General features: G+C 35.6%; 1 protein-coding gene across 4 annotated transcripts in view; it reads left to right on the plus strand.

Moving 5' to 3' along the window:
- KHDRBS3 (KH RNA binding domain containing, signal transduction associated 3) overlaps positions 1-13,416 on the plus strand; it is a 101,320-nt gene that overhangs the window by 78,518 nt on the left and 9,386 nt on the right. The gene's annotated exons all lie outside the window — the stretch shown is intronic.

Below are 13,416 nucleotides of genomic sequence, written 5' to 3' on the forward strand. Positions count from 1 at the left end.
GAACTTGAAACAAAGAGTTTTAGTGATGCCAAATCATAAATCAGAAAGTTTTCAGAAGTTCAGGAATTTCAGGAAGATCTAATTCAGATTCATTTCGGGAGGGAGGGGGGGCAGGGAGGGGAGATGAGGAAAAAAAAAAACCCAAACTTTATAAAAGGTATTAAGTCATCTGAAACACAGAGCTGATTGCATTTTCTTACTACTTGAACATGGTTATGTTCCAGTATTTACCTTTGTTTGGCTGTAAAAAAAAGTACACCTTTTAGTTTGTTTTACTCCCTCATGGAATTGTCTTTGTGGCATTTGAATCTCTTGCCATTTGTGTCCTTCCCCTATTCATTCTCAGCATTATTTTTAAGCATTTGTGATTTTTTTTTTTAAACTTTGCTTTCTTCAAAGGAGTTGCTATTTGGAAACTCCATGAATTACAAGGAATACTAATGTGTCCCAATGATGAGAAAAATGCTGTGAAGTATAACCTACTTGTATTAGGTGATAGTTTGAATTTAATGCAAATATCACATGACACATTATTTAGCAGCTTGGCTTATTGTCCTCACTATTAGGTATTTCTAATGTGCGTGTCTGGAAAGGGAATTTCTGTGCACCTTTTACTGAGTTGTAATTCTTGCTCTTTTTCTCTTGGACCAAGCATTCATAGTTTGATCAGTGGTAGATTTTGTAATGTCATTGAGAATTTCTTGAAACTTTTATGGCAATAAACTTCAAATGTTCCAAACAAGAATGTTGAGAAAATTGTAAAATAAAATAAGGTTCTATAGTTTTGCATTACTACTTTGGTTATTTGGGGTTATTAGAGCTTCAAACCTTGCTTATTGGGAAGATGATGACAGTAGGAAAGGGAGATATTGGTGGATATTGTGAAGTTAATAAATACTTATTAGACTGTCTTACCTTCAGCTAGATATTTAGAATATTAGATACCAACATTTTTGTAACGTAGCTTTATCTGAAGTAGTACATAACTGTTCACAGCAAAGTTGGGAACGAAGCTGTTTATGCCTGACACCTGCTTTGCTGTAGTGTTGACACACCCAAGTTAAATTTTGTTGCATAAATGAGTATTTTCCTGTGCCCAACAATTTAGTCAATGTGAAAAAGCTTAGTGGAAAGCTCAAGTGTCATTGTTGAGAACTAACGGAATGAAAATACCTTTGTGTCTGATACTTGGCTCCTACGGAGTCTTGTAAGCTACTGAAAATTGATAAAAATAGTACAGCTTAAGAAACCAGCAGTGTAGGACCTTCAAAATATAGGACTCTGTAGGATGTTACGTTTAGAGAGCAGCTGCTAGTAATGGATTTTTTTTCCAAAAAGAAAATTACCAAAACAGTCCTCAACTTTTATGTTGGTAATTCTGTTCTGTTTTACTGCTTCTAGTGTTGGTAAATGGGTTTATTGCACACAAACATTTGGACTTCATTACGAAGTCATTTGCCTGAGCCAAAACTAAGCATTACTTGGATTTGATATTTTTTTTCTGTTAAGAACATTTTCATTAAGATTTTTTTCCTTTGAACTAAAATTAGCAAAAAGCAAATCTCCTAAGAAATGAAACTGCTCTTGTAAAGGACTAATACATAAGTATATACATAATATTCTTAGATATAATATATGCATATGCTTAGCCAAGTCTGGAAGGAGATACTTCATAGAATGATTGCTCTGCTTTGTATTTTACCTGTAGTTTCACGATACATATACTGTTAGATTTTGTTGAATTCATTATCTTTGGAACGATTACTTCATTTTTTCCTCCCTAATTTTATTAAGTACTGCATGGTAAAAGATAACAAGAAATGATTCACTTGTACATTTCTCATGGGGTATTGACACTCATTCTCTGGCATATTTTTTGGCTTGGCAAAAAGATTTTTAGGATTGTATTGGCAGACAAAAAGTAATAACTATAAACAGCCATCTGAGCTACCTAGAACAACATTCCTTTCTTTAATCTGAATATCAAATAGTACCCCATATTGCAAAATGTCATTTTGTAACCACTAAGAGATGCTTATCATATTTAGGTGCATTACAGTGTCGTTACTGTGAAGGAAATTAGGGAAAAGTGTATTGTTTTCATAACTTAGCCTTATATCATTCTTGATGTTTTTCCCTTATAAAGTATGGGAAGAAAATACATTTGCACATAGAGGGCATTCAACATGTTTAAAATGCATCATTTAGTGACTAGCATGTGCAAATAGCTTTTCCCCTTTCCTTTTGTAAGTTGAAAGTAGTAATCTTAAAAAGTATTTCTAGTATATCTTCTGATATTAATTTCTGTAGAAGTTTTGATATTAATGATACTGTATATTGAAGAGGACATTTGAGAAATAGCTAGTAAACTGAAAAGATGGGTTTGCTCATTAAATTATTTGCAGTAGTCTTTCAGTATATGAACCCTTTTCCTGGACCTCATCAAACTTTGTTAATGTTCACAAATGTACGTTGTGTGTACAACGTATATGTGTGATACAGTGGACAGTTGAAATATTCATTTTGGTTTGTAAAGTTTTTGCTTATTTTAGCGACTCCTCTGTTAAAGGTGGAAATTCTCCAAATTTAACCATTCGGCACAACGCAGCATAACTTTCCTTTATGGTTTTTAATTTTTATGTTCCTAGTGTATTTCCCAGAAATAGCCAAATCTGAGATGGACTAGGATGGGTAGTATGTTCAGATATGAAGAATAGCATACTGTATATTTCTGTGTGCATTAAGATACTTGAGACTTTGCATACCTCTGCAAACAATTCCTCTGTTCTGTAACCTAACTGCTTGCTGCTACCAAATCATGTGTGTTTAAAAGCTTAATGGCATTTTATTTGACACTGTGTGAGTCTGTATCCTTGCTTGTGCTTGGCAATCTGAAGCTTTAGTTAAAACCTGTCACAGCACTAATAGGGAGAGAAACATCAGAGTTTTCTCCAAGTTCTCATCTATCTTAATGCCCTGTAATCCTATAAAAAATAGTTTTCCTTTAACATATTTTCTTATCCACAGTTTTTTGTTTGTGCAACAAAGCCCCAAATAGTGCTTCAGGATGTCTTTTAACAGAATTATTTTTTTTATGGTCAAAAAGACTTAAAAAAAAAATCCCTTGGAGCTGTACTCAGCTTGGCTAGATAACTGATTTTTCAGAAGAGATGTGACTAAGTTGTACATATAGTTTTTTGCAGAGGATTGTTAGATGATATTTTTACCAGTATAAACTGGCATGGTTATCAACTGGGCTGTTCAGTATTGTTATAAAAAAACAAAGCAATCTAAATTAATTTAACAAAATAATGAACACAGTCAAAAGCTATGTCATTTATAGTTGATATTCAGTGCCTAGCTGAGGAGATCAGCAAGACTAGTCTGAATGTTTCTGTCACACAGGGCAGATTTCACATTATGCAGTCAGCAATTCCCTCATAGAATTTCTTCTATATGCATATGTAGTAATTTAAGACATGCAGTTGTATGCTAAAAACCTCTTGGGGATCTTATGTTAGAACGTGAGGTACAAGTGTGAAATGCCATGCTCCTGTAACTGGTGCTGGTATTTTCTTGTGCCAGATGCGTGTAGATTTGTCAGCTCCCTTCAATGGCACATATGCATGCTTACTTACACAACCTAGCTGACTCTTAAAGGACTTTCCCAAATCTGTCTAAAATTGTAATCCTTTACTTGGATTTATTGCAGAAAGTAGTGGGTGTTTTAATAGTCTGATGTTAATGCTAGACCAATTTTATTACGAAAATTCAGAGAAGAATGTTGTGGAGGAAGCAGGAGCATTTAGTTCGGTCTTCATTTAAATTTGTAGATCAGTTTAAACATTTTCAGCATGATGAAAAATTCTATTTATTTTAAATCTCAGAAATATGTTTCAAATGGAGAAAAAGTGCTTTTGTCCCTTAGTGGCTCCATACATGATCTGCACAAGTGTTTGCGAAGACAATAATAGGGCAAAGGGAAATGGATGCTAATAAATCAATTGGCACTGTCAGTTCACTGTTAATGTTCTCTAGAATACGTAAGATTTATCACTGAGGAATTGTAGAATAATGGTAGTGTATGGAAACAAAGTCCACCAGGGAGATGTACTACATCATTCGGATTTAGCGCTGCCATCTGCTTAATAGCATTGAGATGACTACAGAGGTACTTATGATCAACCATTCATAGCAGTGACAGATGCTGCAGAGAGTTAACGTGCCAGAGAATGAGGTTTGTTACTAAAATTCAGATTATGTGACAAGGTTGCCGAGAAAGGGGGCTGAGTTTGTTACCTCTCCAGCAGCATTAAAGGTTTACTGTGTGCTTTTAACTTTACTATCAAGAGAGAATGGCTAACACAGTTACTGTAGTACAAAAAAAAAAAATGTGGAGAACCCCATCTGTCTGCTCCATGGCACTCAGAAGTTTCAAATAACTTCTTCTGGCTTGTCTGCTAGCATTTAAAACTGGATAATTCTTTTCTTAGAAGAAAAAAATGCTTTTGTCTAGTTTCATTGTTTTTTACCTACAACAGATCAGCAGTCTCAACTATGAAAGGAACAGTTTGTATAACTCTATGACTGTACCTGTTTAGGGGCAAGAATCAGTCATTCATGTAGTAAGGTAGTCATTTTTTGTTTGATTATAATTACTTTATAAATTTAGAAGTGGTTTAGATCTTCAGTCAGGGTGGTCTCACCTTCACTCCATTGCAGAATTTAATCTTGAATGCCAATATAAAAGGAGAAAGATTAGGACTCAGGGTAATTGCTGGCTTTGTCTCCAGTCTTCTGCAATGTTTTCTGGTTTCCACACTTGCCTATTAATGCTCTACCTTTCTCTCAGCAGCAACTGTTGTGCTATTGGCTTAAACATAGTGTTTCTCAGATGCTGTTCTTGCATATCTAACAATAATTGCTACCATTTCAAATCATATCAAAATGTGATACATTCAAATACCTGTAAGTTGCCTGTAAACCTCAGAGCCATCCAGTCAAGCTAATCTGAATTGAGGGAATTGGCAAATTCTCTTTAGTATACCTATGTTTATTCAGTGCCTCTAGTGCACTCTGTGTGTATTGGTTAATGTGTTGGGAAGTGAGAAGTACAGGCTGCAACTTCATTTTAAATTATTTATCTAAAAGCATGAAAAGATAACTCCCCACGTGGTAGTTCCGAAGCATCTTTAAAAGCCCAGTGTTAGGAATGCCGTGTGGCGAGGCCTTATTCTTTACCATTCGTTCCAACAGTGACTGATTCAAGAGAAAATTTCTTTAAAGTAGGGTAGGCTGTGTACAATGACCCCGTCGTTTGAAAGGTTTGAGAAAGTTAAGAAAAAAGTAATTTGATGACAGGTCGAAAAGAGGACTAAAGAAACCGCCCAGCTTGAAATTGAGCAATGGCCAATTGTTTAACTGATGCCTGAATAATACAACTAAATTTAGAGATTTGAATCCCTCAAATATCAATCTCTGATTTTGCGGCACTCCAGAGGCACCTTAGTTTTGAGAGAAGCTGATTCCTAGTATGGAGTTCTTGCCGAGACCCGGAGATGTAGTCCTCCCCATTTTCCATTAGGAACTCACATTTTCAGGTGTTTTCTGTAAGTGTGCTTAGTAGTCATACAGATGATGACGTTTCTGTTTATAAGAGAGGGATTTTCATAAAGAGCTGAGGGTATGGATTTGAAATTAGCTTATGGAGGTGTTGCTATAGGTATTTGAAAGTTAATTGCTAACATTTTGTTTGTGATACTCAGTGTTTTAAATTTACACTGTTAAGTTTGTCAGCAATCATGCACTTCCAGGCGGTATAAATATGCATTATATGCAAAACAGTGTCTGTTACTGTAGCTTTTCAAGATGTAATTCTTTGGATTTTAATGCTAGTAGCTGTTTGTATTTCATGCTCTGACTTATAAATCAAATCAATCCACAGCAGTTTGATTTCTGGGGATAGTGCAAATAGCTAGTATTTTGCAATTGTTGCTTATGAACACCTGGTATGTCTGAGCTTATTGGAGGTTATAATTCTGCACAAATAAAGCCTCAAAAGCATTAGCAGAAACAAGGTAATGTCTCTTTTAACTGAAAATCCCTGCCATGTGGTTTCCTGCATAATTTTTACGCTCATATTATTGGAAGAGATTATTTTCTGCAGTTTTTCAGATCTAGTTCTTTAGGTTTAGATAGATGTTTTCCTTTTTTGTTACCTGTTAAAATGTGACAAGATAAAGTATTCAGAAGTGCCTCAATAGCACAGAACGCTTTTACTGTGAGTCTAACATACATGTTTGAATTTTTTTAAATCTCTTTACAGAAATCTGGTCTGAAACCTCAGTAAACAGGAATAAGACTAAGGCAATTGAAGTGTAATGATGGAAAAAACTTACCTTTAAAGGGAAAATTAATCTTAACAAGTATATCACATGCTGCACTCAAAATTGGAAAAGGTTTTTAGAGTCCTCATCACGTTGACATTAGTAGATTACTTCAGTACTTAAGGAATGTTAGGATTACTTTTAATTCGTACAAATTATACTTGGTAAAATACTTTTTAGATACAAAAAATAATTTTGTTTTTCTTCATGGCTCTTCTATTAAACTTAACTATGAATATGCCTCAATGTTTAGAAAACAAGTAAAATGGCATTTAAAAATAAATTCAGACCTGCTAGAGAAAACTTATGTAGAGGTGTTATAGTAGTACAAGAAGAAGTAACATGAAACTTTAAACAGTTGAGGAATCAAAAAAAAGGAACTATTTCATAAAATTAGATTATTCATTTTGCATAATTGGTTTAATTTTACTTTGGTGATTGTACAGCATCTTAAACTGGGTGGTTGAATTACCACAATATAATTAAAGAGGATGAGTATTTGATAGGATTTAGGATTTTTTTCCTTGACCAATTACACAGGTGAAAACATGAGAAAAGGATGGTCAAACCGGTTCTTTTAAGAAGTCCATAACAGGAAGAAAAACTCATTAACGGTGAATATTTTTTAAATATTAAATGCTATATTGTAGTTACTAATGGTAGCTTGTGGAATTAGCCGTAGTTTAAAAATATCTTAATTATGAGTGCTTCAATTTAATTACAGTATGTTTAAAAAAAAAAGGTACTTTAAGCTTGGATGATGGAGGTAACAAAGAGAAAGGAGAGTACCCAGTTGCTAGGCCTCAGCAGGATGCTGCAGCAATGCCACTAGATATATGGTCTTTGGAGACAGAACTTGGATAATGAGGCTTCCAAATCTTACAAATTAAAGTTGTTACTCATTTAGAAATAACTTTTCAAATGTCTTACATAATGAAACCAGTAGAAAGTTTATTAAGAGGTACAAAGATAAGGAAGAGAAACTACATAGTCTCTCTGTGACTAAAGAAAGGACAGCTTCATAAATTCACACTTGCAGTAGGTAGAGTACATAAAGGGAAGATTTCTTTTCCCCGGTGTGGGGTGGAGAAGGAACTTCACTGTAAATTCACACTTGGAAGCCAATGTGCGTTAGTTGAATCAGAGATGCATGAGAAATCGGGCTTCATCTGTCCAGAACATATTTTTGTCACAGAACACCTTTTTGTAGATGAAGATTTGACACCATTTTGCTGGTTGACAGTCAACATATTATGTCTGCTTACTAGCAGTAATTGAAAATTGCAGGGTTTTTTTCTCTTAGACTATCCTGTAGCATTTGGTTTGCTTTCAAGGGAAGAAAAATCTTGCTTCTTTCTGTCGGTGAGGAAATATATATTTAATTGGGCAACTTTAGAAAAGGGAGATGGTCGCAGGAAAACATTAAATTGGTCTTATTTGTTTCTCCTGCTTGTATTGTATTTTAGAAAAAATACTGGGAGCTCTAAATTGTACTTTCAAGCACAATTTTGGCATCATTCGTTTGACAGATGAAAAATACAGTTTAGTAACCATCAGAATTTGAGGTTTATCATGGTGTAATTCTCAGGTGCAATGTGCTTGGAACATACATGTTGATAAAAGTAGGAGAGTCCATGTAAGCCCAGCAAACAAGTCTTAGCCCTGAAGTGGATTGAATTATCTTCACACAAGAGGAAGGGGTCTGCCTTGTATTTGGAGAGGCAAGGCTCAGACCCTGCCTGTGTAAGGAGCATTAGAGAAGCACTGGAAAGATGCTCACGGTAATACATTGCTTTTGAGATCTGTCAGATGCTTATGATTATGCAGCCCTAAAAACAGTTATAATCTCTTTAACCAAATACAGGTTTTGGCACTTTTATTATTTTTTAATTATATTATATAAAACTGGGATGGAATGATATTTTTTCTCTCAAATGCTCTTCAATGTTAACTGATGATAAAGGATATCAAATTTATAGGAAACTGATGAAAGTTGTGCTGTTCCTTCAGTAAATTAGGAAGACAAGAAGGTATGACGTATATCTTACTGAGTAGTATTTCTAATGACAGGATGGTGACATACCGTCTGTGCAGTTTTTGTGGATGATGATGTATTTGAGGCAGCCTTGTCTTGTACTCCAATCTGTGACAAGTAATATCTCGGGTCTCTAACACCATCTTATGCAAGACTCAAGAGGGGTAACCAAGAATTAGATGGAGTAATACCCACAACTCTTTCCAGTATTGCAATGGGGTAGTCTAAAGATTTTGACTGATACCTGTCAGGTCTTCATTATTCTCTGCTGCTTCCACTGTCCTGAGTAGTCTTGCCTGTTTGGAGGGAAAGGGAAGAAAATGCATCCTTTGCCAATGTCAATGTTCGTGTTGGTTCACATCTCTGTTCTCCGTTTAGCAGGTGGAACACATTTGGTACACACCTGGATAGTTTAAGACTTCTAGTTTTGTTTCCTCTGACTGGAGTCTAGTTCACTTCCCTCAAACTGCTTTGCAAACCAGACAAATGTGATGTGGGGTGGCTGGGGCTTGGTTCTAATTCACAGGCCAAACCAAAATGCTGGTGTTTACGCAGCCTGAATTTTCAGTTTTTCCGCTGGTGCTTTCTTGTTTGAAGTAGTGAATTTTTGACATTTTATTTCGCATTTCTCATGTTTAGGGATGGATTGTTGCTGTATTCTATTCGTAGTTTCAAGGTAAAGCTATAGCTCCCTGCTGCTGCTGCTGTTCTGAAGAAGCAGCCGTATTTGTGCCGTGTGCTTCAGTCACCTCTGCTACTTGCCATTTACCTTTCCTGTTTTGAGAGATGGGATGTGAGTGTGGAGGGGGTGGGGGGCAGGGGGCAAGGCTGAATGAGTTCACCGAAAGCAGTAACTGAACATTTCAGATAGTGAAACTGTTAGCTTTAGGGAACTGTGTAGAGTTCTGCTAGAAATACGTAGATGCACATAGTTCTGTGCCTGGTGGGCAGCACCAGAATGCAAATGCCTCTGAGGGCATTTCACTATTCAGAAGTGAAATTTATTGCAATTTCTGCCATAAAAAGTAATTTCTAAAGTGATAGCTAAGGGAATCCTTGAGGGGGCACTCTGGTCATCTTTTAGGATTGTAGGTAATAGATTTGTTATTTGTATTATCCGTATGAGAGTACAATGGGGTATAATTTAAGGAAGATTGCATAATTTTTCTGTATTTTATAAAGCTTTCACATATAGATCACAGTTGCTTTCTGAGGTCATTATCTGTTTTACAGACATAAACTGAGATGCAAGGATTGAGAGTATGTACTAAAGAAACTTCTGCTAAGAAGTGGCAGCACCTGACGTTAAATAAAAATCTATCTGCAAGATGCAAGAAAAGATATGGATCTATTCTTGATATTCTGGTTTTAAGCTATGCTGTTGTAAACTGGGTTATAGAATATGGTGTTCTAGTGATCCACAGAAACATTAAGAACAGATATTTAACTCAATGTTCAAGACAATTATGGAGTTATGAGAAGCTTCACTATAGTGATTGTTGTCTTGACAAAGACATTAGGGACACACTTCCTTTTTGCTGTTGATTGATGCTTTTTGATATCAGAAGCAGCTGAGCACCAAGATCCAATAGGAGTGATAGAAAGAGGCTTGGCCTTGTGGAAGAGTTGTGTTCAGATGGGATTATATCACTCAGGGTCTATCATATAAGACCTCTTGCTAGAGAGATCCTCATTTGTTCTTTCTACTTTGCTGCTGTTCTCTGCGACCTCTGTGTAGAAGGACAAAGGTGATGATGCTTGTGGAGCTACTTTTAGCACAAAAGGAGACCTTAGTGTTTGGAAGGTTTTTGTCGCTTTCTGAAACTGCCCTGGCTTCTGTCTAAAAGGATCAGTCCCAAAGGTACTTGTGATACCAATGTGCAAAAGAAAAAGCAGATTTTTTTTTTCCATTTTTCCCTAGTAAGCATTACAAGAAGCTGAACTGGTTGCAAAGGCTGTTTTTCATCACTGAAGGTGAAGAAAGTTTCAGTTCACTTGGTGCTTAAACCCAGTAACCAGGCTTGTCAGTGCTTCAGTCTGGGGTTTTCCAGTATACTAGAAGCTTTGAATCAGAGACCTTTTACTCTCCCCTTAGCAATCAGGCTCCCTGCCAAACTACTTTTGTTTCAAACACAGAAATGGCATAATGCTGATACTAAAAGATGCCTGTATCAAATCTAAAGAGCCATGGCAATCGCATTCCTTAATCACAATATATTTTGACTACCTTCATGTATTTTGGGGAAATACATGAGGACACTTGCACTGTGCTTGACGTGCCTGTTCTTGGATTGTCCCAAAAATAGCCTAATGACCTATTCCGGTATCTTTGAGTGTTAGGTTGAAACTCTACCATTCTGTTGATATATGTCCCAAGAGAACATTCCAACATCTCTAGACAGAATAAGCTAATAGTTAGTATAGTATAAAAGGTAAGAGTTCCTTAAGACTTAACCATCATGTCAAGAGCAGTTACTGCTGTTTGTTTTTTTCATAAGGATTTGTTCTTCTATTATGGTTCATCAAGATATTTTCAGAAACAATCAGCTTAGCAGAAATGCCTGAGAAATTCAGGTCATATTCCACAAGACGTTTGAAGGCTTATGTTGAATACCTCTAAATTAAAGTATTTTAAGACACTTCTCACAGCACAGCGGTTCTAGAAAAATGGCAGGAAGCTTCCCAGTCCTCTGTTTTACTAGATTAAAAAAAAGCTTCTCTGAGGCTTTTCTTCATCAGCGATGAGGTGCTAAAATCTGAGGTTGCTGTTCTCTATCTCAGGCTGTTTCTTGAACAGAGAAAACACACTTCCTGGCCTTATTTTAAACTACTTAAGCCTCACTTCACACTTGCTCTAAGCGTTGTAGGATTAATGCCCAGCCCTTAGCAATCAGAAGTGACATACTACTTAATTTTATTGTTGTTTGCTAATCCTTCCATATTATTAGGTGATTCCAAGTTTTTATGTTGACATGGAAAATCAAAGCATTTTTTTCTTTGCCATCTGTCTTCTCTCTTGTCAGCCCAAAGACATTGTTCTGGAATGTGAATACAAAAGAAGTTAAATATGAGGAGGTAAAAGCAAGGGCTCTATGTGTACAAAAGATCTGAATCACAGCTGATTTGCACAGTGTTGATTACACTTGTACTGTTTACCTGATGGTTAGGAAAATGCTTGAAAACTCAGCTGACTATACTGTGTAATGCAATTAAACCATCTACAAAGTAGAAACCTGGAGAAGTAAGGAAAAAATAAGAAAAGAAAATTTAGAGAAAATGGCCTCAAGAAGACATTTCACATCTGAAAACAGGAACTCAAAGCAGACTCCAGGTTTAGCCTTGCTGGGTTAAAAAGGAAAGGATCTGTGGCATGTTTTTTCCTTGTCCTGAAAGGAGGGAGGCACATGAGGTGAAGAAGAAAATGAACCCTTTTAGTGGTTTTGTTCTTCTTTATATGAGACAAATGGAAAAGAATCGGAAGAAAAGGGTTTCCCTTGCAGAATAAATCAATTTAAGGGAAATACAGAGTTTGAATAGTCTTCGGTTAGAATGCTAAGATGCCAGAGAACCTATATAAGAAAGTACAAATGTCAAGGATGCTTTTAAGACAAAAATTGACATCATGCCTTCTGTCCAGATGAAGAATTTTTTAATATAGCTACTTATTTCCTCACTAACAGAATTGACCTCAACTATCTCAGTTAATGAGTTTGCATGTACAATTTAGAAAAGTTCTGTATTGCAGGTTCCTTTGACTAGGTTTCCTTTCAGCAGGTGATTGTTTTGGAAAAAATAGAGTGCCATAAGCTGTAACTTCATATACAGTACTAAATTTTTCTGTAATTCCTCTATAAAAAAAAACTCAGTTATCTTGGTCTTGGTTGTGAACTCCATGGGCGATTCAGACTGTTACAGGTGAAACAAAAAAATAATCTTTTTATTCTTTTCTTTTCTTTGGGTCATAGTCTTTAAGTTGTCTTATCTGAAGTTTTGCATTTGTTTAACGTACAGTTGAGAGAGCATTGGCACTGTTCATAGAGCACAAGTGAAAGCAGTCAGAGTAGAGAGTATTGAATTGCATGAGGCAACTTTACTTCCCATTGTAACTTGTACTTTTTGGACAGATAATTAATTTTGAAGGGTTTGTCTGTTAATAAACATGGGCCATGATATATTTTCAGTATAAGTAAAAGATTTTTTCCTTTCTGATATTTATTCATCTTGCAGTTTGTATGCTGTGAAATGAGTAATTTTTTGTATAATAGATATTTTAGATCTATGAAATGAAACTCTGCAAAAGTCATTCTGACAGGATTGACAGCTATGGGGATAGGGCTCAGCTGCTATAGGCTTCTAAACTTGATGACAGCTTTAAAATAAATAATCAAGTACTGTGTGGAAAGATAGTGAATGTCAGTTTTAAGTTGGTTGTCAGACTAAAGACTGTTTTATCACTGACTGCTGCAGGGCAAAATTGTTATTTCTTATGCTTCAAACTTTGCCCTTGTTATTGTGGGGTCCTCATCAAATGGACTGACAAACCATAGATAACATTTAGGTTGTATACAGATATTTTTTTTGTGGGTCTTCATAGTGCATTCTGGTTAAGTTTTTGTTAAGGAAGCCTTATGCTAGTAATAACAAATACTCATCCACACTTTCTAGGTATGCGTTTGCACACACCAGAATTGTATTATTTCTGGCCTGGATTATTTTGTGGTATTTAAAACTTTTTAGTTTAAAAAAAACCCAACCTAAAACACAAACACAACAAACGATCTTTGTCTTGTGTCAGTTTAGAAGTGATTGTGATGTGTTATTTGTTTTATATAAATGCTTTACTTGCTAATTCATGTTAAGGCTATAAATTGCTTTTTCTCTCTGGTTTTTATTTTGTTAGCAATCCATCTAATGCGAGAAACATTTTGTCAATATTAGTAATTGCTTGCTAGTGATCCTATGTTACTGATTTCCTTCTCACTCAGAAGGTAATGA

This window comes from Haliaeetus albicilla, chromosome 3 (genome assembly GCF_947461875.1).
Source record: "Haliaeetus albicilla chromosome 3, bHalAlb1.1, whole genome shotgun sequence".
In the NCBI taxonomy this organism is placed as follows: Eukaryota; Metazoa; Chordata; class Aves; order Accipitriformes; family Accipitridae; genus Haliaeetus; species Haliaeetus albicilla.